Below are 25994 nucleotides of genomic sequence, written 5' to 3' on the forward strand. Positions count from 1 at the left end.
TCTGCTGTTGATGCTATAGTGCTTGGCCCTAAGCCCTGTAGTAAAGTTCTGCTGGCCAGGGGGGTTGATCAATAGTGGAGGTATGGAGCAGGGGTATTGTGGTGCCAGGGCACTCAGTCCAGCAAAGCCTTTCTTATTTTGCTAACAGCATCAGGAAAGGTTAGCTGCCCGCGATGTAAGGGCATGTTGACTGCTGTGTTACTATTTTCCTTGTATGTAGGTTCCCAAAGGCTCTTGTTCCACTTCCATGTGGTTCTTGATAAAAACACACCAGCCTCTGAATGTAAAGCTGATGAAATCTAGTCCTTTCTCTTTCCCTGTATCATGAAGTGTATGGTAATACAAGCAGTAGAAGGGACTGTCCAGAACAGCAGGGGTGCAAAAGTAATCTGTCCTGTGTGTCTGTTTCCCCTGTGACCCTCTCCAGTTCCACAATGTAGTCAAGACAGCAGTCTCTCTTTTTTCACTGCTTGTGTAGAGGTCACTGTAGATGGTCAGATACCACACCAAATGCTCCACATCTAGCAAGAGTCCAAAGCCTGTAGCTCCTATGCAGTTTGCAAAACTAGAAATTAAACCCACTGGGCAGCAAAATTATAGTTGCTTCGCTGGAACACTAGACCCACTAGCAAGGAAGAAATGAAAGATTATTGCAATTAAGAGTATTGATCTTCAAAGTCATGTTCCTATACCAAAACCATGTATATATATATATATATATATATGTATATATATGCCATGTGAAATCGTGTGTCCCACAGCACACCATTGCATATTCACTTGTGTGTAGACATATGCATAAACATAGCTGTTGTGAAGTGGCATGCAGCTGTGGGAAAAAACAGCCTTGCATTGAGGAATTTAACACCAAATATTGCCAATTAACATAAACGTTTAATTACTGTTTGTTGAATTGAGAAATAAAGAAGTAAAATAAATGAGTGCTGTGGGCAGTCATGGTGGGAGAAAGTACTAAGTATTTTGACTGAGGTACACCATTTCCAATAGTGACGCTCTAGAAAAGGCATCTTTAAAGAGTCTAGTTTTCTTTAAGGTTTCTCATCCAAGTACTGACAGCTGTAACTAAAAAAGAATAAATAAGCAAGACCACAGAAAAGTGAAATAAAAAGAGTGGAATATAAAAAAAACTTCAAGTCAGTGAGGGGATAATGAAAGAAAACATACTGAGCTCTTTATTTCTAAAAAATTAGTCAGAGAAACCAGTCTCCAGGCAGCAAACACCTCCTAAGCTGAGGATCTCTAGAAAGAAAAAACATGATGTAAAAGTGGTTTGTAACTAATTAAACTGGATTTTATTTTTTTCCCTTTTAGTGTAAGGTTCTCTCATTGCTCCCAGGAAAGCAGAGCGGATGCTGTCTGTGATAACTTGAAGCTGCTGGTGTGACTAAGGTAATTAAAGCAGCCCATATGGATTTCAGACCACCCACCCACCCACCCCAACCTTTAGTCAAGTCAAAACAAAGCATTACATTTTTGAAGAGTTGCAGCTGTGGGAAAATACGGGCCTCTAGAAAGGTTGTTATTGGACACTGCCAGGATAGTTTTATGATAAGCATTTCTGTTAATTTGGCAATATAAATAAACCACCAGAGTTGTTTATTATGGTATGTAAAATGAGGTGGAGGCTCTTCAGCAGGTATTCCCTTGAGGACTTGTCCCTCAGGATTAGGAGATGCAGGAGGCAGGGCATGGTGGCATCTTCTCAGGGTAGTCACTTTTCACACATTTATATCAGTGAGCCAGATTCTCCTCTCTATAATGTAGTACACCAGAAATAATTCCATAGAAATCACTGGCATAGAGCCAGCATGAGGTCACCACTGGATGGGAGGTGAAAACCAGATTCTCCCTATAGAGTAGCAAGGAACATCCTGTTCCCAGACAGCTGAGTTTCTACAGGTGAGCAATAAAATCTGTGGCTTAGGACTGCTGCTCCTGCGCGTTACGGATGGTCCAGTGTGAAATTTTCCAACCCGAGTGATCTAAAAGTCTACTTTCCATTTACATGCAAAATCAGGCTCCTAAGCATTTTGTGCCTTCCCTACAGTCAGGAATTCTGCAGCTGTTAGATTTCTTGCTATGCAAGCAATGCTTTTGTATTGTACCAAAGATGGTACTTGTCTCCCCAGATGTGGCTTGTTGGCTGAAGTCAAAGTACCCAGTGGAGGGTCAACCCAGTGCTCTCCTCAGAGCTTGATACAGTGCCATATGGGACATTGCAGACCATTTCTGAAGGCAGTTGTGACATTCAATAAACTGTGGGACTGTTGTATCAAATTCTCATAGCTTCATCTTTCCACCTCTTCTACTGTTTTAGCCTTTAAATATCTCTGTAAATCTCCACCGTTTCTCATGTCCCTCCTCAGGATGATAACGTTCTTGTTTCTGGTGTACAAATGGATCGTGCAGCCTGAGGAGACCAGACATGGTTTTCAGGAAAACATCATTGCCCAGTGGTTGCCTCTCAAGAGGAGGAGGGTGAGGAAAGGCCTTTGAGGTGTTGTGTCATTTAATCAGGCAGCACCTGTGTTTTTCTGCCTCTGAAGGTCCTGAGGTCCTAGTGCACCTCTGTCCTCACACTTCTGCTGGGGCAGATCATCCTTTTACCTTCTGCCCTTATGGCATCCTTCTTTCCATAGCCAGAAATTTTTGGATAGTATAAGCTCTAAGACATAGTGTACATTACACTGCTGGGTTGTTTGCTTTTTTTTTTCAGATCCTAGCCTGACAAAACTAGGTGGGGAGGTTGTGCATTTCAAGGGCATATTGATAAGAGAGACTTCTACCAGTAGTCAAAAGGCAAAGTAATTTTTTGATTCCTAAATCTTTTCTACAACCTTATGGGGAGATACATGGAGGTGTTTTCCTCTGTTTGAAATTGCTCAGCTTCAAGTTATCCTTGTGGACCTAGCAGTCAGCTTGTAGCAATAAAGCAGGGAAGATTGCTAAGGTGAGTCCCAGCAGAGGAGTGAAGGAATGTGGCAGTAGCTGTTGCTATGGCTGCTGTGGAGAGGGGTGGCTGTGGCTCACGCATCTCCCCCATGGCTAACGAAGAGCTGGTGGGAGCAGATGCTTCCAAGCTCATCCCAGCTCATTTACTGCCCACCTGCTTTCAGCATTTGTCTCGGCTCCTCCTCGAGGCTGTGGAAAGGATTACTCAGCAGACAGAGGCAGCAGAAGTGCCATTGCTAGGGCCAGGGTTAAAGGATGGGAGCATATGGGAGCAGTTCTGAGCCACTGGGACTGAATTCACAGACTGTTCCAAAATGACTGATAGAACTGCAAATTACTGTAATTCTCTCTCTGCTGAGAGGAGATTTTAGCTTCCGCTGCAGGCAGTCAGGTCTTTGAAACCTCAAGTGCTCCAGCTTCTCACGGCAAAGAAAACACAAGTCCATAAGAGGGTCATGGGAGGACACAGGTTTGGCTCTTTTTTTTACTAAGAAAAGTTATTAGGAGTGGAGCTTTTTATTTCTGTCACTTAACTTGCACATGAGACACTCAGAGATGGATATTAAGACATAGATAATGACTCAGGAACATCAGGCAGAGCAGAGCAAGCTCTTGAGTGCAAGAGCAGAGGGAGAGAGAATAATAGCTGCAGCAAGTACATTTCAAGGTCAGCTTTGTGGAAGAGAAACAAAAGGCTGTAGACTTTGAAGGCCAGTTGCTTCTGGGTGTCAGTTCTGCCTGCTCTTATGAAGTGGGACTGCAGGGAAGGATACTGTGTATTGTGATAATATTTCAGGACAGCAAATTTTGGGAAGCTTTCCAACACTGTGACAAGCCAAATCTCAAGAACTGCGATAGATGAATTTCCAAGTGTCAGAAATTAAGAGGTTTGTCTACAGAGAGGAATTGCAGTGGCTTTAAATATCCTGATGGAGTTAAAGCTCTGTGATCTCTCCTCTACTGTGAATGAACATGATATTTGTATAAAGATGTATGATGCAAACACAATCATTTCTATACGTGGGGGAAAAAGGGAAACAAACAAACAAACAAAAAAAAAACAAAGTAAAAAGAAAAAAGAAAAAAACCCAAATCCAAACTGCCAACTGAAATAGTTATGCCTGTACAAAAAAAATGTCTTGTAACTACTTAAGCAGAGTATGTGGATCCTGGTTTCTGTTACGGCTGCCAGCTCTAAAGGGGCTGGAGGAAAATAGCCTGAAAGAAGGATTGTTTCCTATTTTTACCAGCCCCTCAGCAGCCATGGATGTGGAACGTGTTATTGGCAACTAGATATGTAGTAGCTTTGGTAATTCACATGGGAGTGGGTTTCAGGTTGAAAGTTACAGACATGAACTTAGCAAATTTTGTACAAGTTCCCTAGCTTCTCATACAAACATGACATGGTTCTGGATTTTCCCAGAATTTCTGAACTGAAACATGTATGGGGATAGATGAGGTGACTTTCTAGAGGTATATACCTTTCTGTATGCATATACATGGACTTGAGCTTGCGCTCCATTGCAGTGGAGTATCAGCTGATAATGGAGTTTCAGCAGATTCCTACTTTAGCCTGAATTTATTTCATTTACTGCATCCCAAATATAATGCAGAAAACTTTATTCTAGGCATCAGTGACAGCATGGGACTTTCTTATGCCATCATCTAAGAGAACATGGGAGGATATCTCCTACAAATAGAAATCACAGAGTTAGCTACCCTGGAAAAGAATAGCATGCCCCAGGGACAGAGCAGAGGAGAAGTTAAAAATCAAATGAGTGACCGGCTGAATATTGCTTTATGATGGGGTAGTGGTCTCGAATTAGGTAAGTTAGCTGGCACAGTCTCTGGTATTCTGAAGGGGAAGCTTTGACGGGCTGGCTGGCAGTTTTCTTGTCTGGTTAACAGATGAACAAAGAGTTCCAGTGTTGCTTCTCCATGATGTCTCTTCACCTTTCATAAAACCTACAACTACATGAATTCACTAAGTATTCACTAATCTCCCTTAAACCAGTATTACTTTAGTGATACGCAACCAGTTTACTGTAATGCTACTAAATTTTCCAATTCCCTCCTCTAGTCTGTGTAACTTAAAAGGATGTTACGTATTTTTCTGAGTGCAGAAAGCAATAGTTGTACATTATTCTAGCTTTATATTGAATAACAAAGATCTGTGTAGCTCAGTAAGCTACATTCAGGGAAAGGAATATAGTTTAACTCTCCCACAGAGAATTGCTGTGTTTGCAGCATCTATGCCTCAGTTTCTACCCTGTAATGAGACTAGTCCTGCTGCTGTCAAGGGTCTACAGCTTTCTGAATGACAATAAAGCTATAATTGTTAAGGTTAAGAGAGGCACTCTTGCTTGCACTGATAAAATTGAAGTCCATAAAATAAGCAAGTTATCCTCTGAAGTATTTATGTATTAATCCCTATAAAAGCACCTATCCTCTCTACAAAACTACAGTGAAGAACTTACTACAGCTTAGAATGGCTACTAATGGTTTCCTACTTGATTAATATGAATTTCAGTTTACTTTCTTCTTTAGTTCTCTTTACTGCATATTTCTTCTTGAGAGAGCAGGTCAGCCCTCCTGGAGCATTGCATACAAAACCTCATGATGTGCCATAGGTAAAACCAGAGTTCATTGCAGAAAGTGAGTTCCAGTGTCAAAGATCTTGCACTGAAATTGCGTATCCAGCAGCTTCTTCTTGCTCAATGTTATTTTGGTGTTTTATTAATTTAAGAGAGTATTACAGCACATGTACATAGATCTAAATCTTAATGTATTTCCTGGGCTACTCTGTGTCACAGTGAATGCTTAATAACTGAATTATGGATGAAAAAAGAAGGAAAATGCAATAATTTCAGCATTAGTCCAGGATTCAAAACATGCATTTAGTTTTTAGCTGTTGTGCAATCTTGGTCTCCCCATTCCCTGTCTGTCTGTAAAACGCTTTTAAAAGCTGTAGCCTTTTTGTTTGGGAAATCTTATGAAAGTGGATGCATTCACTTGCATTAAGAAAATGGCTAGTACCATACAGCTGTATAAGCCAGTAGTGTAAGCATAATGCAAGGTATCGAACAGTGTATTGAACAAACCACTTTTTCCATATACCCTATTAAAAGCCATGAGTCTTAGCAATGTTGTAGTGTGGTTTTCCCCTTCCATCGATCCCCAGCATTTTAGCAATTTCTGTAGCCTTCTGTAATCCTTTCAGATTCCTTCCCAAGCCAGAAGGTGACTCAGGTGCGTCTTCTGTGCCTTGCACAGAGATGCACAGCATCAGGCTGTAGTGAGAAAGTGTTGTGCAGACCAGTGAGGTGCAGGAAACCACCCCCTGATATCTCTGATCACTGGTCTGCTGTAGGAAACCCAAAGTGTAGGAGTTACGGATATGTTTTTCACTTTGAGCTTTTAGGAACTTGATGAAATTGCTGATACCCTCATCTCAATAAACTTTTATTTAAAATGTAGGTGGAACTGGTGATGCAGTATATTCAGCTACTTGGTTGCTGCTTTGCCGTTCTTTGTTTCTGCCATCATGTACTAACGTAGCTGAAAAGCTAACTACTGAACTCTTTGAATGCCTTCTGATTTATTTTTTCTTCTGTTTATATACAGTATATATTTTCATAAGTTGGGCTGTCATTACAATAAAAGTAAGATATCTGTCCTTTTTCTAGAGACTAAATGTGTAAGAAAATAAAGCCACAAAATATTTATAGTATCACTTGCAGTGTATCTGAGTATACCTAGTGTCTAAAAATACATATTTTAATGAGCGACCTCTTGGGGGTGAGCTGAGAGCTCCATTTTTAGTTACAAGATATTGGAGGAGGTGGAACTCCATGACAGTTTGAGGGCAATAATGTAGCATGAATTTCAGTAACATAGTTCCTAGCCCAGCAGAGGAATGAGGAAGGTTTGTGACCATGCTGTTCAACATCACAGCATACTTGAACTGTAATTACAATGTGACTGAGGCATCTTTAAACTCTCAATGTTCTATATTAAAAATCACAGTGATGGCTAAGTGATTAAAACATGGGGGAGTAAGAGCTGTTGGAGCCTACTGTTACGGGAAAGTAATTATGTACTAAATGCAGATACACCTGATAGAAGGTATTGGTTAATGTGATACTACCTGCTCAGAACTGGGCTTTTAGAGAATAATTATAAGTTAATTAACCTATAATCAGCGCTATAAGTAATTTTTTTTTAACGGTTACATTGGAGAATTCTCCTTTGAGTTCTGCTTTTGTGTTCACATTGGCACAAATGTGAGTGTACTCCTAAAGTGAAAGGCAAATAACTGTACTGTGTTAAATCATTTGCCAGATGTATAGTCTGTCACATCCTGGTGTCTGACTAGCCCTGTTGGGCAGGGTTAATATTGCTGTGGAAAACTGAATTTAATATCATCTGATTTCAGATCTCAGTCTTAATCTTTACAAATATTATATTAGGTAAGTGGGAGGAGGGAGGGGGAGCATTTATCTTGCACAATGCTACAAAAGAGTAATTGTAATAGAAAAGCAGTTGTGTCATTACATTTAATTTATTGTTCTGGGACAGTAATTTTAGTAACAGTAAATTGTAGAATGGTTCCTTGCTTGTCTCTAGACACATGTAGATGTTATTTTGGGGTAGCTAGGGACCGAGTGCATTTGCTACCTGGAGTACCAGCCTGTGTGCATGATCTGACCCTACAGTAAGTTTCAGCCAGGTTGCTCCCTTTTCACTAAGGGTTGCTGCTGCATAAGACATGTAAGTGAGAAAATAGATAATAATAATTTATTCCTGTGCTTGTGCAATAACAGCACTGCACTGACATCAGAAGAGACCTGATCCTGAGAATAAAGAAGACCACAGGCTGGAATTTTCAACAGGGCATGGAGAAGTGGGGACTGTAGCCACTAGCTCATGAAATTCCCTTATACCCTTGTGAAAGTACCATGTGCTGTGCTTATCTCTGCATTCCTATTCATTAGCTCTGGGTAGTTTAATAACAGCTGAGTTATTGCTCCATACCATGATCAGTATGATATGCTGTTCATGTGCTATCAGTGTGGGACATCTGGGCCATTTAGGGACACACATAGCTATCGTCAGTAGGTTAGGTTAGATAGAGGTGTTTAGCAAACTCTGCTGAAGCCAATGTGAGTCTTTCCCACGACTCTGATTTGAAGCTAGATAGAGCCATATTTTGACATGAATTTTATGCATACTTCTTAGAAAGTGTCCCTGCAGGACAGCGTTGAAGTGCAACATTGGAGGAGGGCTTAGGAGAACCTTGTACAGCTGTGGTCAGTGTTACAGTTCAGACTGTTCTCTCAGACATACCAGCTAGCCTGTTCCAATTCCTCTCTTTTTCCCTAAAACATGTGGTATTATTTGTGGTTTGTCCCTTCAGGTGCTCTTCCTCCTCAGCAGGTGTCAAGTACCCCGAATTATTACACAACTGCTGCATTTGTTACACTGTTGGTGATATGACTACATTTGTAAGGACAAAAAGCCCAGTAGGTCTGAAATGCTCCCTCTTTTGCAATGGCAGGAGCAGCAAGCAGCAGCAGCACTTACTAAGAATGCCTCTGGAACAGAGAGGAAGACCAAGTATGTCTGTATGTATCCCTTTCATAGTGACACTTCACCCAAAGGAACTGAGGGAATAAGCCAATTAAGCTTGAAAAATGGCAGTGTTAGTTGAAGAGCCTTCTGTCTGAGTCTGCAAAGGTTCAACCAGGCCTCTGAGTTTGGAAGAGATTAATTTTAAGAAACAGCTGCTTAAAGGATTCATTCCCCTTATTTGTCTGTTGTCAGAGTTTGCTACCCCAGTGGTAAGCATTAACCTCCACACTGAGTGCCTTTCTCTGTGCTCCCAGCTCTTTTCAGCCAGTGAGAACTAACACTGAGGAGTCAGCACATCTTTATTACTGGGAAGTTACACTATCTGTGCGCAGATGTTGCTGCTGTTAACATGAAAATCTGGCTATGTAGTGCTGAGAGCAAGAAATATTTATAACACTGGGATTCTTTTCCTGGGTCTGCTGTTGAAGCTTGATCATGTGACAGAGTTGGTGGAGGCATCACAAAAGATACACCAGCAAGACAGGTACAAATAGTACTGTCAAAAGAATTAGTTGCCTAGGTGATCAGAAGGAGCTACTCAGACGCATTAATTGTGGGTTAGAAAGTGCCCTTGAAGGTAACGTCTTCTAACTAGTCATGAAATAGGGGAAGTAGTGATACAGAGCTTGAACATATTTCTACCAATATGTTCAAGCTCCAACCACAATTAGGCGGTGTCATGGTATCTGGCCTTGATACAGATTGTAGCAATGTAGCTTTATATGGGTAACTCTCTAACACGAACCAGATGAGGATATTAATTTGTTCTGCCCAGACTTCTATTAAATTGTTGAAACTAAAGTAAGTTTTGACCACTGTATCTCAGCTGACTTTTAGTCAGGTAAAAGTATGGCAGGTCCCATTTGTACACATTGGAAGAGCTGGGAAGAGGGATGGGTATGAGATGGTAGTGTATGCAGATAATTAGTTTGTTTAGGCTAGATAAATCTTCAGAGAGTGAGAAGCTTCACAGGGATATAGTATGTGGATGGGCTGCAGGCTGACCAATTTGTGCAAACATGCATCTGTATTAGTAACAACTGGACAGCTAAAAGGGCTGTGACTACTAATACATCTCATGTGATATTAGTGACTACTAATATTACTGACTACTAATACATCTCATGTGAGTCAAATGCAGCCACAGGCTCAAGGTGCTTACTACTGCTGACTGTGTATGGTGCCTCATCACCAGCATGCTTTTGAAATAAGCTCTGTCTAGTATGAATTACAGGACAAGTTTATACCATTTCTTGTATTTTGCCCAAAGATTGGTCTCTCACAGAGAAAGTGCCATGGGCTGAATGATCTCATGTGAACTGATCTGCTATAAAAGACTTTAAAAGATAAAGAGCTCTATAGTCCACTACCATTCTTCTGAATCTTTCGTATTATTAAATTCTTCTCATTATAATGCCTCTTTTCAACAGGAAGCTATCAAATGGGTCCCAAGAATGGAGTCATTCAAACCCCGCTCATTCAGATTTACCTATCTCAAGATAAAAAGCATAGCCAGAATGCACCAGCTGTACAGAAGAAGATGAATAGTTCAGATGTCTATTTGGAACCACTGTAAGTAGATCTTTTCTCTCCAGTGCTGTAATTTTATCTTGCTGTATCTAATTGCTGGTAGTTGCTGAATCTAATGATGTGCTTGCTCTGTTTTCTATCTTAACAATGTCTCTAAAGCCCGAAGCAATAAAAAAAATCAAGAGTATTTAAAATTGTCCTTAGTGATTCCACTGTTGCACAGAAGGATATTTTTCTTGGAATTTCATGGATTTCAGTACTTCAAAACTATCTTGTCTTCTTCTATGGAAAAGAAGTTCTAAATCCTCCTGTAAGATGAGAAGCTTCATGAAGTGGTTCAGCAGTCAGCCACCAACATGTGAGACAAAGACTGAACTAGCTAAGTATTCCCTTAAGCACATAACCCTCAGAAGCCATTTCTGACTCTTCTGAAAAGTACAGTTATGATGTAATGTTACTGTTTTTATAGTTTACTTATTTACCTGTGGTTTGCATGAGAATTTCTCTCTGCAGCACCCAAAAGGACAACAGTTTGCTCTGCACTGTTACAGCTGGAATCATATTCATGGCCAGTGTGCCACCTGGAATACAACTTGGGAGTCACCTTGCCAGCCATAAACCTCTGATACTTGAGCAAGAGCTGTCTCACCATTCAGCTGCAGGTGTCTGTTCCATTTGTAGCTATCCCCACCTTTTAAATTATTCAGTGAGTTTGATCCCTGCACTAGAGGGCAGTCAGAGTCAGCTGCACCAGCTGGTAGATATGTCATACCAGTCCCAGGAAAAGTGGGGGAATCTGTAAGCAAAAGGGGCTGCCAAGTCCCAGAACTTGCCTTTTAGTCCTTCAGCCCCTTAGTCTTAGCCCTTTGCCAGCACCAGAAATGAGCAGCACAGGCACTGCCATTTCTTATCATGAATGAGCAAGTGAACTGCTATGGCTGCTGGATCCCTCTCCATAAGGCATTTGCACAAGTTGATCACTCTTCTTCGGCTATTCTTAATCCCAGTTTTGCATGTATTAGGTATTTTATGGATCCACCTCATAAACTTTTAATGTAGGTAAGTCAAAAGCAATATAATTGAATAGGCACGAAATGCTGAAAAAAAATATGCTGAATTACATGATTCCAGTGGGACAAGACTTGTACAGCTGTCATTGATTTCAGTAGACATTTAAGTACCTGGGTTTGTCTGGAAAATCAAGTGTGAAATGTTTACATATTCCCTTATACCACTATAGAAGCCATCAAAGCATTTCTGTCTCCTGCAAAGCTTTGTGCTATTCACAAGTCCAACTGACTTGCCCTATATCACCCTCATGAAGGGCTACATTCACTTGTCTGGAAGGTCCTACAACGTTTCAAATCCTGTTTGAATTGTAAGTAAGACATTAGGAGTACCCATTCCCTTGTCTGCTTTCTCCTCAGGGTGGCTGAATATACCTGGCTTCAGGCTGTAGTTTGGTATGGAACACTGGGCTGTGGCATGTGGTATGCCAAGGGCAAGGGGATTGGTAGATCTTTTTAGAAAGAGTGTAGGATCCCATGAGAGAGTTCACCCAAGATTTGGAAAGCAATGTAGGCCCGCTGATGAACGGGACGGGTGCCCTGGTGACAGAAGATACAGAGATGGCAGAGTTACTGAATGCCTTCTTTGTCTCTGTCTACTCTGCCGGAGGCAGTCCTGAAGAGCCCTGTACCGCTGAGACCTCGGATGAAGATAGGTCAACGGAGCGGTCTGCCTTAGTCGATGAGGAATGGGTTAAAGACCAGTTGAGCAATCTGGACATCCATAAATCCATGGGTCCAGATGGGATGCACCCGCGGGTGCTGAGGGAACTGGCTGAGGTCATTGCTAGACCGCTCTCCATCATCTTTACCAAGTCTTGGGAAACGGGAGAGGTGCCTGAGGACTGGAGGAAAGCAAATGTCACTCCTGTCTTCAAAAAGGGCAAGAAGGAGGACCCGGGTAACTATAGACCGGTTAGCCTCACCTCCATTCCTGGGAAAGTGATGGAACACCTTGTCCTTGGTGCCATCTTAAGGCATATCAAGGATAAGAGGGTTATGAGGGCAGTCAACATGGCTTCACCAAGGGGAAGTCGTGCTTGACCAATCTCGTAGCCTTTTATGAGGAAATAACACGGTGGATGGATGATGGTAGAGCGGTGGATGTGGTCTACCTTGACTTCAGCAAAGCGTTTGACACGGTCTCCCACAGCATCCTTGCAGCTAAATTGAGGAAGTGTGGTCTGGATGATCGGGTAGTGAGGTGGACTGTGAACTGGCTGAAGGAGAGAAGCCAGAGAGTTGTAGTCTATGGGGCGGAGTCTAGTTGGAGGCCTGTATCTAGTGGAGTGCCTCAAGGGTCAGTACTGGGACCAGTATTATTTAATATATTCATCAATGATTTAGATGAGGGAACTGAGTGTACTATCAGCAAGTTTGCTGATGACACTAAGCTGGGAGGGGTGGCCGACACGCCAGAAGGCTGTGCTGCCATCCAGAAGGACCTGGACAGGCTGGAGAGCTGGGCGGGGAATAACTTGATGAAATATAACAAGGGAAAGTGTAGAGTCCTGCATCTGGGCAGGAACAACCCCAGGTTCCAGTATAGGCTGGGGAACGACCTGTTAGAGAGCAGTGTAGGGCAGAGGGACCTGGGGGTCCTGGTGGACGACAGGGTGACCATGAGCCGACACTGTGCCCTTGTGGCCAAGAAGGCCAATGGCATCCTGGGGTGTATTAGAAGGGGGGTGGTTAGTAGGTCGAGAGGTCCTCCTTCCCCTCTACTCTGCCCTGGTGAGACCTCATCTGGAATATTGTGTCCAGTTCTGGGCCCCTCAGTTAGAAGGACAGGGACCTGCTGGAGAGAGTCCAGCGCAGGGCAACTAAGATGATTAAGGGAGTGGAGCATCTCCCTTATGAGGAAAGACTGAGGGAGCTGGGTCTCTATAGTTTGGAGAAGAGGAGATTGAGGGGTGACCTTATTAGTGTATATAAATATATAAAGGGGGAGTGTCACGAGGATGGAGCCAGGCTCTTCTCAGTGGCAAACAATGATAGGACAAGGGGTAATGGGTACAAATTGGAGCACAAGAGGTTCCACTTAAACCTGAGAAGAAACTTCTTCTCAGTGAGGGTGACGGAACACTGGAACAGGCTGCCCAGGGAGGTTGTGGAATCTCCTTGTTTGGAGACATTCAAAACCCGCCTGGACACGTTCCTGTGTAACCTTATCTAGGTGTTCCTGCTCTGGCAGGGGGATTGGACTAGATGATCTTTTGAGGTCCCTTCCAATCTCTAACATACTGTGATACTGTGATACTGTGATGTGATTGAGGAAGAGTATGTGAAGTACAAAGCAGAAGAGAAAATGGAGTTTGATGGCAATAGGTGTAGCACTTTGGGCAGCTGATTTATTTAGGAAGAAAGAGTTTTTCTCCCTTATAGCCAGCACTGCACCAATCATGGCATTCTGAATTTGCCTCTTGAGAAGCAGACATTGCCTGATGCTTCAGACAAAATACTAGATTTGGTGGTTGCTAATGTGACCTGGCCTAGCAGATCCTGTGGTGTGTTGAAGGGAGAACCCTGGCAATCATCTGCTTGGAAATTCATGCTCTCATGTTCATCCAGGTTTATAGCACCATAAGCATGAGGAAAGCCTGTTGAAAGAGGAGCCTCACATAAATACCATACTGTTGAGTGAATGGCAGCTTTTTGTAAAGAGCCCTTTACTTTGTAGACCATCCTCAAATAGATTTTGGGTAAGACCTGTTCTTTTTCTATTAAAAAGCTGACTAAAGGCAGAGAAACAGACATCTCACTTTACAGCTCCGGTTGAGGGCCCATGCCACTAAACCATCGTAGTGAATCCTCTTCCTCTCGTTGCACCTCAGATGCACTGTTCAGGGCTGTTCGTAGTCCACTAGCTTTCAAGCCTGATTTTCTACCCTCTGCACCAGAAAACCTTTTCTTTTGGCTTGCTGTTGCTGTTCATGGCTCTGTCAGATTGAGTGGCAAACACAGATACAAGCATTAGCGAAAACAAAGCCTCATGTGGAGTTAACAGTGTGCATCTGGAACTGGTCCAAATTGAGTCTGTCTTCCTTCTTCCTTCACATGCTTAAGCAGGAACCAGGAAGCATCCTCAGGGGATTTTTTTTAATTTCTTAATTCCTGCTTATTCTTTTCATAAGGGGCTGGCAATTTGTGAATATCCCCAGAACATAAGGACTGCTCTAAGCTTTTGCATTCTCAGGTTTCATGTCTGTTTACACTGTGAAAAGGCTAAATAAATGAAGAGCAATAGTAGCATCTCTTTGCTTTATTTTCTGGCTGGTATTTTGAGTCTGGTCTGGAACAGCTGAACCCAGGAAGGGATTCCCGCTGTTGTCTAAGGGATCTTCATATGTATGTCCAGGGCCAGTCCTACCTTACTTTTATTTTGCATGCGCTGAACTCTCACCAGTTTCACTGGGTGCTGACGCTTTTTACCAATGGCAGCATCAGATCCCCCAGCAGGGATCTCCTGTGTTGAAATTAAGCGAGACTTATGTCTCATTTCCCTGTGTTGTGTATAATCCTTTTGCTGCAGCATAAGGACATAGGCAGTACAAGGTCATTCCATTCTGATTTCACAGTATTTTGCTATACCTTTGTGCTCTCTTCATTTCTGTAGGGGAATGCATGTGATACAGTGCAGGGAGGAGGAGCATTGCTAAAGCCTTGGGAAGTGCTTGTCCTGATGGTTAAGACTTACTAGCTGTTGGGCATGAACAAATTAATCCAAAGGTAATCAACCAAATCCTTCTTTAAAACATGAAGGCCTTTTTCTTTTTTTTTTTCTTCTTCCTTTCTTTCTTCCTTTCTTCCTAATTTTCTTTACTTTTCCCTTTCCCCTTTCCCTTCCTCTTCTCCTTTCCTTTCTCTTTCTTTACTCTTCTTTCCTATGAGCACCAAAATTTCTTTTAACTTTCTCTTCCAAGTTTTCAGACAACCCTGGCCTCAAATAAGAGCTGATGTATCAAAACCCCATGAGAGAGGTCTATTCTTACTGTATTTCTGGCCTATTTTTGCTAAGAAGAGAGATGGATGTCCTCTGAATCTCAGAATGTGTTGGATGCTTCCCCTGACCACTGTGGCATTTTGGCCAGAACACATACTCTGTTGTATTTAAAGTACTTGTCTTCTTACAGGGGAAAAAGAAGTCACTACAGAGGTGAACTGCTGTCAGTTTGAAGAGTGGAGGTGTGGGAAATGCCACGCTGTTTTTCTCCTATGTGGGGAAAAAAGCATGAGATCTTATTATAAAACAAGCACTTGAAAGACAGTAAGAATAAAGGACAAAAGGACAGAACCTGCTTGCTCTGCAGGTCAGCTAGGTGCCAAGTTTTCCCCCATCCAAGGAACATTACCTGTTTCAAGCATTTTTATTCACAGTGATGTTACTAGACAAGGTACTTAATTTATGAATAAGAAACTGAAAGTCGGAGCAATAAAGGGAACATGTGCTCCGCAACACAAAGGTGGGGCTATTCCCAAAGGGAAAATGTTGGGTCTTAGTGATAGACCTAGGCCACTTTCAGATGAGCCAGCAGGGTACTTGGTAGTATGACTTCACCAGCCTGATGCTTATCTGGCACTGACAGTAAGTCCCCGGGTAGCTATGCCTTTTTGTAGCTTTGTTGACCAGCTCAAAAGTAGCTTGTTCATGTCTGTGTAGGCTGAGGCTGAAGATGTGACTTGGGTTGTGAAAGAAATGGCAGACCAGAGACTGAACAATGCTACCAGGTGCTCCACACTTTCTCTGTTTCCTGTGTATCCTCTTTGAGCTCTCAGTCTGTGAGCTTGCACCAAAGGTAACATCATTTTAGACTGATTTCTGGGAACATAGCCTCATTGGTCTCTGTCACTGAAACTGAAACATATCTTTAAAAACAAAAAACAAACCACAAGCAACAAAAGAATCCTACAGTCCTCTAAAACCCTGAATGGATCTGAATCAAGTCTTCCACCTAAACCTTCTCAAAGGCTTTGCAAGTCAGATCCTGCCTCCTCAATACTTTTTACCATAGGTTTTGGTGGGCCTTATATAGTACAGCTAATTTGGAAGGCAAACACTGTAGTAGTGACACCCAAGGAGGGAAGTGTATTATATTGCCTTCATGGTGCAGAATAAATGCAGGCAAGGGCAGAAGGGATGGGGGAGCGAGAAGCCCTACTATGTTTCACTGAAGTGAGAAGAGTTGCTGGAGAACCATTTCCATGGCAGCAGTTCTGTTGAGTTAGTAGGATTTTTGTAGAACAGTTTATCAAATTAGAATTGCAATTCCAAAAAAAACCCACCCCTTAATAATAATCCCAGGGTTTAAAGTAAGATGTATTTCACCTTGCCTGAAAATGCCTAAGGCAAACCGTGTGTCACTTGTACATAGTAGTACATAAAATGGGAAAGCTTTGCAGAAATTTCTCTCTTCTTGTTTTACAGGTTGATTCAGGCCTGTAAACCGATGCAGTCTTCACTGCATTAGCAGTTTATTCCATTTTTAATCAGCGACATGATGCTACCCAAATATTATTTAACCTATAATCGCATTTTGTCCAGAGCCCAAATACTTGTATTGCTAGTAAAAGCTTGTTAAGGTGGCACTCAGCTATATTTTTATTTTGTCCCCTGAATGCTGCCAAGTAGTTAAAATATATTCAGAGATTTGAAAGGCTGCAGTCAGAGTCCTCTCTGTAGTTATAAAATGGCTATTCTGGGAACTAACTATCCAGTTAGTTCAATTACTTATTTCCAGTAACAGCAGGTCCAGCCTGGTTCAAAGGTAAGATACCTGGTGATGAGTAATATCATGCTTCCTCTCTGAGGACAACTATGATCACTGTGAAACACGTACATTAAAAATCCGTGAAGGTCTGTACTGTACATGGTGTTCCTAGAAATGCTGCTTTTCTTAAATTCTAATCTTTTAGCAGAAATTTAGTAGGCTTTTTTCTTCGCTAATAGATGGTGGCAGTGCATAGGGCAAAGCCAGGCGACACTGAATTCTAAAATTACTGACTTAGCAGAGCAGAGAGAAAGCCAGGAAGAACATGTGCCATGCATGGTAATCTGGAATTGCGCACATACAAGGATATTCTGGTATCATGGACATTTCAGATCTGAAATATGTGCACAGCCTTTAGATGAAAGGATCCTTAAATGTTTTATGACGCTGATCTAGCTAATAATACTGTGCAAACTCCAAAGTACCAGTGTTTGGTAAACATTCACTTACCCAGCTCTGATATGGAACAATTGCAGGAGTCAATGTAATTACTGCCTAACAGCATGCAACAAACGAAGCTCAGATCTGTGGTAAGAGGAAAGGAAGATCTTATTCATTGTCATAATAGGACAAAGTATTGTAGCGAGTGCCCTTGCCATTGTTTTCTGTGGGCATACCTTAATTTTCCAAAAGGGCAGAAGAGACTTGATATGCCAGGGTAGGTCTTGAGTCTTGCTTGCTTGTTGGGATTGCGGTTGGGTTCTCATGGAGAGGGTGCACAAGTACTGACCCAGTGCAGGGAGACCAGAAACAACTGAGATGTCCTTGATGGTCCACCAAGCTGATGAGTTGGGGAGTGAACTGGGGTAACAGACCTTTAACGGTAGCTGGGTGGGTCTGGGGAAGGGGCAAAGGGGAGGGTGAAGGAGTCTGTGTGTTTGCAAGATGATTCCTCTTCACCCCAGTTCTGTCTGGTGTTGCACAGGTGGCTCTGCAGGCAGCAAAGGGGAATTCAACACTTCTATCAGGTTTCTATGAGTTTCAGCTACAGATGTTACACTATAACTCAAGTTGTTCAGGCTGGGAAGAGACATCAGCAGTATCAAATGCAGCTGGTCCATACATGCTACTGCCAGGCTAATTACTATTCAGTATCAACACACAAGGTGGTGTAGCAAGTGGCTTTACACTTGTCACAGCAGGTGATTGCAGGAGACTAGGTAGGACAGCAGGCTCACTAAAGGACAGGGCAGCATGATCTTAAGAAGACAGAGAAATGGCATGAAACTGGTAGAGGAAGAAAAAAGGAAACACCTATCCTTGAAATCTCACTGGCTTCTCATTCATAAGGCTTAATGTTACCGTCAAGCTTTTATGGCATTTGAATTGTGGAAAGTTCCAATTATGTTCTCCTGTGGTTGCCCAGAATACTGCAAATCAGCCTTCTTTTCTCTCTGCCAGTAGGACAGAGAAGAATCACAATTTTTCCTATGGAAAGAAAGGAGTTTAGCTCTTAGAGCTAGGGTGATCTTTTTTCTAGGTGTGGTTGAGTTTGATTTGGTTGTTGTTTCCTCCATACCAAGCTTTCCCAGGTCTGTATTATTTTAGTTAGAATGTGTTACTATTTTCATCTCTCACCAGCAAAAACCACTGTCCTAATACATCTTCTGAGATAAAATGCATTATTTGATACAGAAAAATTTGTGTGAGTTTAAAAAAGAATAGTTGCATGTTCACCAGTGAAAGAGAGCCCTCAAGGATCAGGTCTCAGGTTCTGAATGTGCAAATGAGTGCTGATTCAGGTAATCCAGTTTTTGACAAGCTAGTCAGAACCCCATAATGTCACATTGAGGCCCAAAATATATTTAACACAGCTGTTGCTAAGATCATGAATGTGCCCACCCACTGGTTTGCAGAACTATCCTAAATACAAGGTCAAAACTTGACTGCAGTTTAGCTAAAATTCTGAAAAGAAGGAAATCATAATGCTTTCCTTATTGATTTCAGTATATTACGTGTTAATGTAAAACTTTTCCATTGCTGTGGAGAGCAAAAAGTGAACTTGGCTAAGTGGTGAAGACTCTGAATTGCTCTGACCCTACAAATTAAAAATCCCAAGCACACAAATCAACTCTATTAGCAGAAAAATAAATCAGGTCCTTAACGTTCTCACAGCTACATCTCAATCACGGCATTTTAATAACACCACTAAGAATGCCATTGCAAATTATCTAATTACGCAAGGAAGAAATTCCCCAGCCTAGGCTTTCTACTAAATCTCTTTTCACCATTGCTGGAGGATTGCTCTGAAAAAGGGTGGCTTTACGCTGGCAGACCCTTGTGGAAATCTGTAGGAGTCTGCTTTCCCTGTGAGCTGCAGGAAACAGTTGGTGAAAAACTAAGCCTGATGGTAAGCGCTGTCAGGCAAATGGCCAAGTCCAAGAAGGAATACCGACACCTAAACTCTCACTGATTTCCCTGATAGGCTGTGGCTTGCATTTCTTCAGGTGGCTGGTACTGTATCTTCTTTTTTTCTGTTAGGGCTAATACACCAAAGATCAAAAGCTTGCTTGTCTTCACAAAGATTAACGAACTATTGTGTTTCCAAGAGCTGTGGGCAAATTGGGCAACAGTGCAGGAAGGAGCGTCCTGGTGAGGATGGTTAAAAAGCCAGGGACAAACTTCAATTACCCAACATGCGTATGGGTTGTGCTGAATGCACAGTCCTTTGGCTGTGCTGCGTCACTGGATGGAGGACAACAACGAATGCTGGAAAACATGCAGTGATGCCTTGTAGCTTGCTGATGGAAGCTCTGCCAGTGCTGCAATAGGTACACCCAATAATTGAACTATCCCAGGGCAAATGGAGCCAGTGCACTGGTGGCTTCAAGTCTTGTACAAGCATCTTAGGTACCCCAGGTTCCCTAAAGAAAATGAAGGAAATGCAGGTTCCCAAGCAATGAAGGAGAGTTGTACTGTTTTCTTCCTTGCAGAAGTCCTCAGAGCCACTAAAGCAAGTGCACATCCCTCACAATCGTTGAGGCCAGAAAAGACCTAGGAATGCATCAGGTCTAAGCACGGGTAAAGTGATGTACTGAATTGCAGCATGTATAGCTTTCAGTTAGGCATTGCCAAGCCAAACTTATGTCAGTATCCAGCACAGATGCTGAGTTCCCCAAGAGCTGTGTGACCTTCAGAGGCCATGCCTCTTCAAGGTGGCACCACTGCCCCCTTAAAGTTACTGCATCTTATTCCTGGGGACCCATACACCATGCAAGCAAAATCCTCATACAGGACCTTCCTTCCTGTACTGTTGCATATCTACTCTATATGGAAGGCCTTTCAGACCAACACTCAACCTTTCTTTAGATATCTAGAAGGTTGGTCTTGAGATGGTGATGCAACCTGCTCTTTTCGGAATCCCCCCTTCTGTGATCCAATACAAAATTACTTTGTTTTGCTTTAATACACAGTCTCCAGGGTTGGGCCAGCAACCAGCCCTCCCATCTTATAGGAGCACAAGTCACAGTAAAGTCTCCAATTTTTCCTCCTGACCTGACACAGACCTTCACTTCACCTGTGTCTCCTGTGAAACAATTACGCTATAAACCTAGCTAGACAGGTTGAACAGAAGTTTTGCTGAAGTAAGATGAGAAAGTTCAATCTTTTATTGGCATCTAACTTCCCGAGGTGGATGTGCTCTAAAGAGATATGTTCACTTTCTTTGCGAGAAGATACAATATTATTTAACTCATTGTATCATGCCAAGATTTCTGTTAGAACAAGAAGCTTGAAGGGAAGTACATGCCTTTTTGAGAGGAGACAAAAAATCAGAAAGAGCCATCACATGTATATAGCTACGGAAAAAGACAAAAAACTAAGCCCTACTGCACACATACACCAGATATTACATAATTTTAAATATTTGAAGTGCAGCACTTATCTCTGGGATGACCAATTATCCATCTTTTTTGTGTCTAAGGGAAAAGTGTTACAATAATTGCAGGCCTTGATCAGTAAGAAATGAGGCATTTTATGACAAAACTGTACCAAAGTGTCCAAATCTTTTAATTCAGGTACATTTTAATCTCCGGTCCTGTTTAATAATCCACTTATGGCAACTTGGATGAAAAGTAGACTGTACATATCAAGTGACTGCAGAAGTTATTTGTAAACCATCAGCAGAGAAGATAGTAAGTAGGACTAGACCTTGACCTCTCCTGAGTGGCAATTGCACTCACTTAACCCAGCTGAAAAGCATGTCCAGAGAGCTAAAAGAAGTTCAGTAAAACTTCAGTGAAACTGGAGAATTTAAAGGAAGAAAGAGGAATATATGACAGCTTGCGTTATGACCTAGAAACTCAGCCACTCCATTTTTATAACCATTGCACTAGAACCAGAAACATAGCCCTGCCCTGCTCCAGAAAGTATAGCATCCAGTCATACAGTTCATAGGGAAAGTACAAGTGTTCTCGGAACTTACTGTAGGCTTTTGCTTTGTTTTGCTATTTAACTACCTTATTTTTCCTAGTCCTTGATCTTCCTTGTTTGCTAAAGCTATTCAAGAATGCAGTGCCAAGCAACGCCCTATTACTGCTCTGCAGCTTTTATTTTATAAGGTAGCCTTTCAAATGTACTCATCCTAGGCAGCAATAGCTGCCTTCACCCACAGTTCAAGTTGCATAATTATTTCTATTGCAAGAGTATTTTTTCTGAGTGTTTGGGGTTTTTTTGCAACTTTGCTAAAGTGTCCCTCAGGCAGAAATTTTCCATGCCAGGTGTCCACCTCAGGCCTATTTTGCTTAATTTAAAACAAAACAACTTAAATATCACCCATTTTGAGAACAAAATGATGCAAGATGTGTACATGTGCCCACATTAGAAATCTTACTGTCAATTGAAAAGCTCTGGTGCATTTGCTCCTTCGCCTGGTTTGGACATCAGTACAAAACTGCCCTGCTTTTCAGAAGTGCCTTTGTCATTACTGTGGTACTTCTTGAAATCTAAAAAAACAGCAAAGGACAGAAAAACTCAAACTGTGCTGAGTTAGGTGGGACCTAGAGATTGGAAACTAAATTCTGTAACAATATGCCAGCCTTTCACCTGGAAACCAGCGTAGCCTGATGTGTCACTGCAGCAGCAGCAGGTTCCTGGCCTCAGGCAGAGAGCACAGGCCCCTGAGAGAAGAGAGACAGCCACAGGCAGAGGATTTTCCTCTCCAGAACGTAGGTCTGGGTCTGTAACTTTGAAATTCCGTGGCAAATTAGGTACCTGGGGCTTCTTATGGTAAGTCTACAGATGTGGGTTTTCCATCATGAGTAGTTTCTCTGTTAGGTAGGGGAAGGCTGATAAGGAGCTGATGTTCCACCTATGTATGCCGAACCTTGTGAAGACTAACATGAAATTTTGATGTTGCCATTGTTTAGTTTTCTTTTAATACTTTGAAAGCACACAACGCCATTACCACTGTAGCTATTCAGAAGTCAGGACTGTCCTTGCAACCATATTCAGTTTCGCTTGGTGTGGAGAGTATAGAGAAACAGTTGAGAAATGATGAAGTCAGAGTGACTGACTGGAGAGCTACATCCACCTCTGGACTCTGCTCATTAAACTGTCTCCTTTGGGACTTGTGACTCTTCCTCAAAAGGCTTCAAAGTATTGACATTTTCTTTATGTCATGCTTCTTCCTCTCATCCTCTCTCCCCATAGCTTATGCTAATGAAAGTATTGCTACATTTTGAATAAAAAGCAAACGTGTGTCTAAAAGCAAGGATTACAGCAAGGTATCAGACCTTTTGTCGTAACAACTAGGTGTCAGAAAGAAAAGGCAAAAGTGTTTTTTTTTGAGGTGCCTATACTGTTTTCTCTCTATTTGTCTCTTTTGACAGAAGCTGTAGGAGCAGGTCTGTGATACTGCCACTTGTCTGGAGCAGCTGGAGACAGGTCTGCTCCAAGTACAGTCAATGCAAATCTGCCTAGGGTAGCAATTGGGCTGCTATGGGCTGCAAAGTGATGATTCCCACAGTGCCTGCTTGGCCAGTACAAACATTTTGACTACTGTTGGAGCTGCTGCTATTGCAGAAGAAGCCAGTGTTCTTCCCTGGCAGCTGCCATAGGCCCCAGGGTGTGAAGGCAGGGTCTCCGCAGATTCTGTCTCTATCCTCCTATTTCTTTCTTCCCTCCTCTACCCTGACACTTGCCCCTGCTCTCAAAGCAGCAATGATAACTTTGCCTGTGTTCATCAGTTATTATGTTTTGTAAAAGAAAGATAGGGTTACTGCTGAAGAAATGCTAGAATAAGCTTCTTGAAAAAGGCTTCACTTTTGAGAAAGTATTTAAGAGCTTTTCCTCTAAATGCAGGACACTAAGTTCTAGGAATAAACTGTCTACCTGACTGAAGCTTTACCACTCATGAGTAATTCAGTCATATTAACTTCAAGCCATCTCACCAGTCTCACACCATCGTACATGCTCTTTAATTCTCTCCCCAACACACATAAAAAATTATGAAACGTGCAGAGACAAATGATGTCAAGAAATAACATACAACTTTAAGTATATGAACAAAATCAGCAAGACAGTTTTCCATGTTTTCTGTAAACAGTAAAAGATGGAGTAAAAGATGTAAAAGAGTAAAAGATGGGTAACCCCAGCAGCTTTTTATTTGACTTGTTTTATGGACTACATCAGGATTGATCAAGGCAAGATCTTCAGCTGCACTCAACTTACCAAACTTCGCAACAGGTTCATGAAGATGGAATTGTGCATGTTTGAGAAAGCTGTAGTGATGAAGTGTCAGTAATACAGTATCATCTCTGATACACTGTTGATGTTGCTTAACTCTTAGTACTAATGAGTTTTAAGTGGCTTAGCTATCTTAAACTGCTCTAGTGGCTTAGAATGTTTTAAGCATTTAGCTTATAGTTGTGCCAGTCATGCTACATAGGGTTGAGAGATCCAGACTAAAACAGTATATGGTCAGGACATATCAAGACATACAGTTCATCAGTTTGAAAAACTTATATTTTTCAGGCTTTTTTCCTGATTTTTCTTTTAAATAGAGGACTATCACACACAAAAACAGAGGCTTTGCTGCATCAAGGTTCAGGGCAGATATGAATTTCCTAAGAGAACGAAAGTTCCCAAGTATTATCTCTGGAACTACGAGTTGATTTGAAAATATGAAATGATATTTTGGTGTTCTTTGGCAACAGTAATTTGGCGTGTTACTTATTTTTGATTTTTTGCTAGTGTCTTAGGATTTTTCTGTAGGAATAGGTAACTGAAATAAGCCCTATCTCTTAAGTAGTGCTTGTTGAAATAGCTGATTGTAGTGCACATTCCAATATGAAGAAAGGCAGTTGACAAAAGTTACAGAGGTTTGCAACAGCTACTTTGTTTTCACCCTGACATAGTATGAAGTAAGAAGACACCAGTGCCTCTTCTTTCCCCTTGGGGATAGAATTCACTGTTCCCATAAAACAAGCTTGAATCTAGAAGACCCAGCAGACTAGCAGTCTTTCTGGAAGCATTTGTGTAGCAGGCAAAAGCAGGGGACCGTCCTTTGCATCAATAAGAGGCTTGGGGCACATACAAGAGAAAGGGCAGCAAAGACCTGGGTTGGACAGGGATCACAAAAGGCCCCAAAGTTGGTGACACAGAGCATAAGCCCTGTGGCTTTGTGTTGGATTTGTTAATTAGCTTTGCTAATCATCATCTGTATAGCATAGCTCTTGCCAGCACCAATTGATTATAATTATATTCTGCATTAGAACTGTTTTGCTGAAAGGCTTTCTGGAGCTGAAGCTGCAAAAGGGGGTTGCAGGCCTGTATTTCCTCTCTAGTGTTGAAGGGGTCCATTGCTGGGCGATTCACCTTATCTTTCTGTCACAACTCCTCATTCCTGCTGAGATTTTTTTTGCTCATTGGCAGCGAGCTCCTCCAAGGAAGGATTGCTCTGCCATTGATTCAGTTAGAAATGTAAGAATGGCCCTTGCTGAATTAATATGCTTACCGTGCTTGGCACACTCCTAGGAAAACTTTTCTAATAGAAACAGTAATACTGTCTCTCTAGTAAAGACCGTTTCAAATAAAGAAGAGAAAAAAAGCAAGACTAGTAACACACTACAGCTGTCCATTCAGCGTGGGGTAGTTTCAGGAAAATCCCTCACCAGGAACAAACTTTGGGTTAAAACATCCCCTTTGCTAGCGCCACAAGCCCTAACTAGTAAAAACAAAGGGTCTGTTTGCATTTGTGCTGAAGATGTAATGTTTATGCGTTCCTAATTTTTAGATAATGCCACAGAAACACTTAAGAGGATAAGAAATACACCTGAATAACAAGGAATAAGACAACACCAGTTGTGTTCCGTGGCCTTAAATTTAGTTTTTAGAGCATATTTGGCACAGCCATTAGTCATAAGCATACATAATGTGGCCTTTGGGCTCTGCCTCACTTCTATCATTTTAGAATGAGACTGGGAACATCGATCAATCATCCAAAGTCTTTCAGCACCATAATCAATTCACCACTTTACATTCTAAGTGCCTTACCAACTGCCTTGTGAGGAACAAGGTTGTCACTGTACCTGACTCATGGAAAATTGAGTTACAAGAGTATTTAGTGTTTTATCCAAGGATATGTCAAAAATCTGGGCAAGTCAGGGAACTGAACGTGTATCTCCCAAATTCCAGCCTTTCTTTAGGGCCACTAGACTTTAACAGAGGATGCCTGCACTCTCTTAACAAGCTTGTCAATTCACCTATTGAAAATCTCCAGAAAGGAGCACACAGAGAAATCTGATCCTTTGCGTTAGATCAGAATTCAGAAAAAAAGGCGTTAGCTCTCTTAATCTCAAATGTTAATGCTGCCTTTAGACAGCTAAAGTTTATTGCCAAAAGCTCCGGATTGCATATCCAATTTTACCTACCATAAAGGTGCAATCAGTGCTGGAACCGAATGAGTAGCAATCTTACTGCAGCCAGCAATTTTGTAAGAAATCACAGAACAGCTTTTAAAAAGGACAGGGAGGAGATCATTTGTATATTTATAGCTCGGTTCAAGCTTTTCTAAAGAGCTAGTAAA

This window comes from Neopsephotus bourkii, unplaced genomic scaffold (genome assembly GCF_033783945.1).
Source record: "Neopsephotus bourkii isolate Nb327-2 ecotype Australia unplaced genomic scaffold, CSIRO-AGI_Nbou_v1 NB_1350, whole genome shotgun sequence".
NCBI lineage: Eukaryota > Metazoa > Chordata > Aves > Psittaciformes > Psittacidae > Neopsephotus > Neopsephotus bourkii.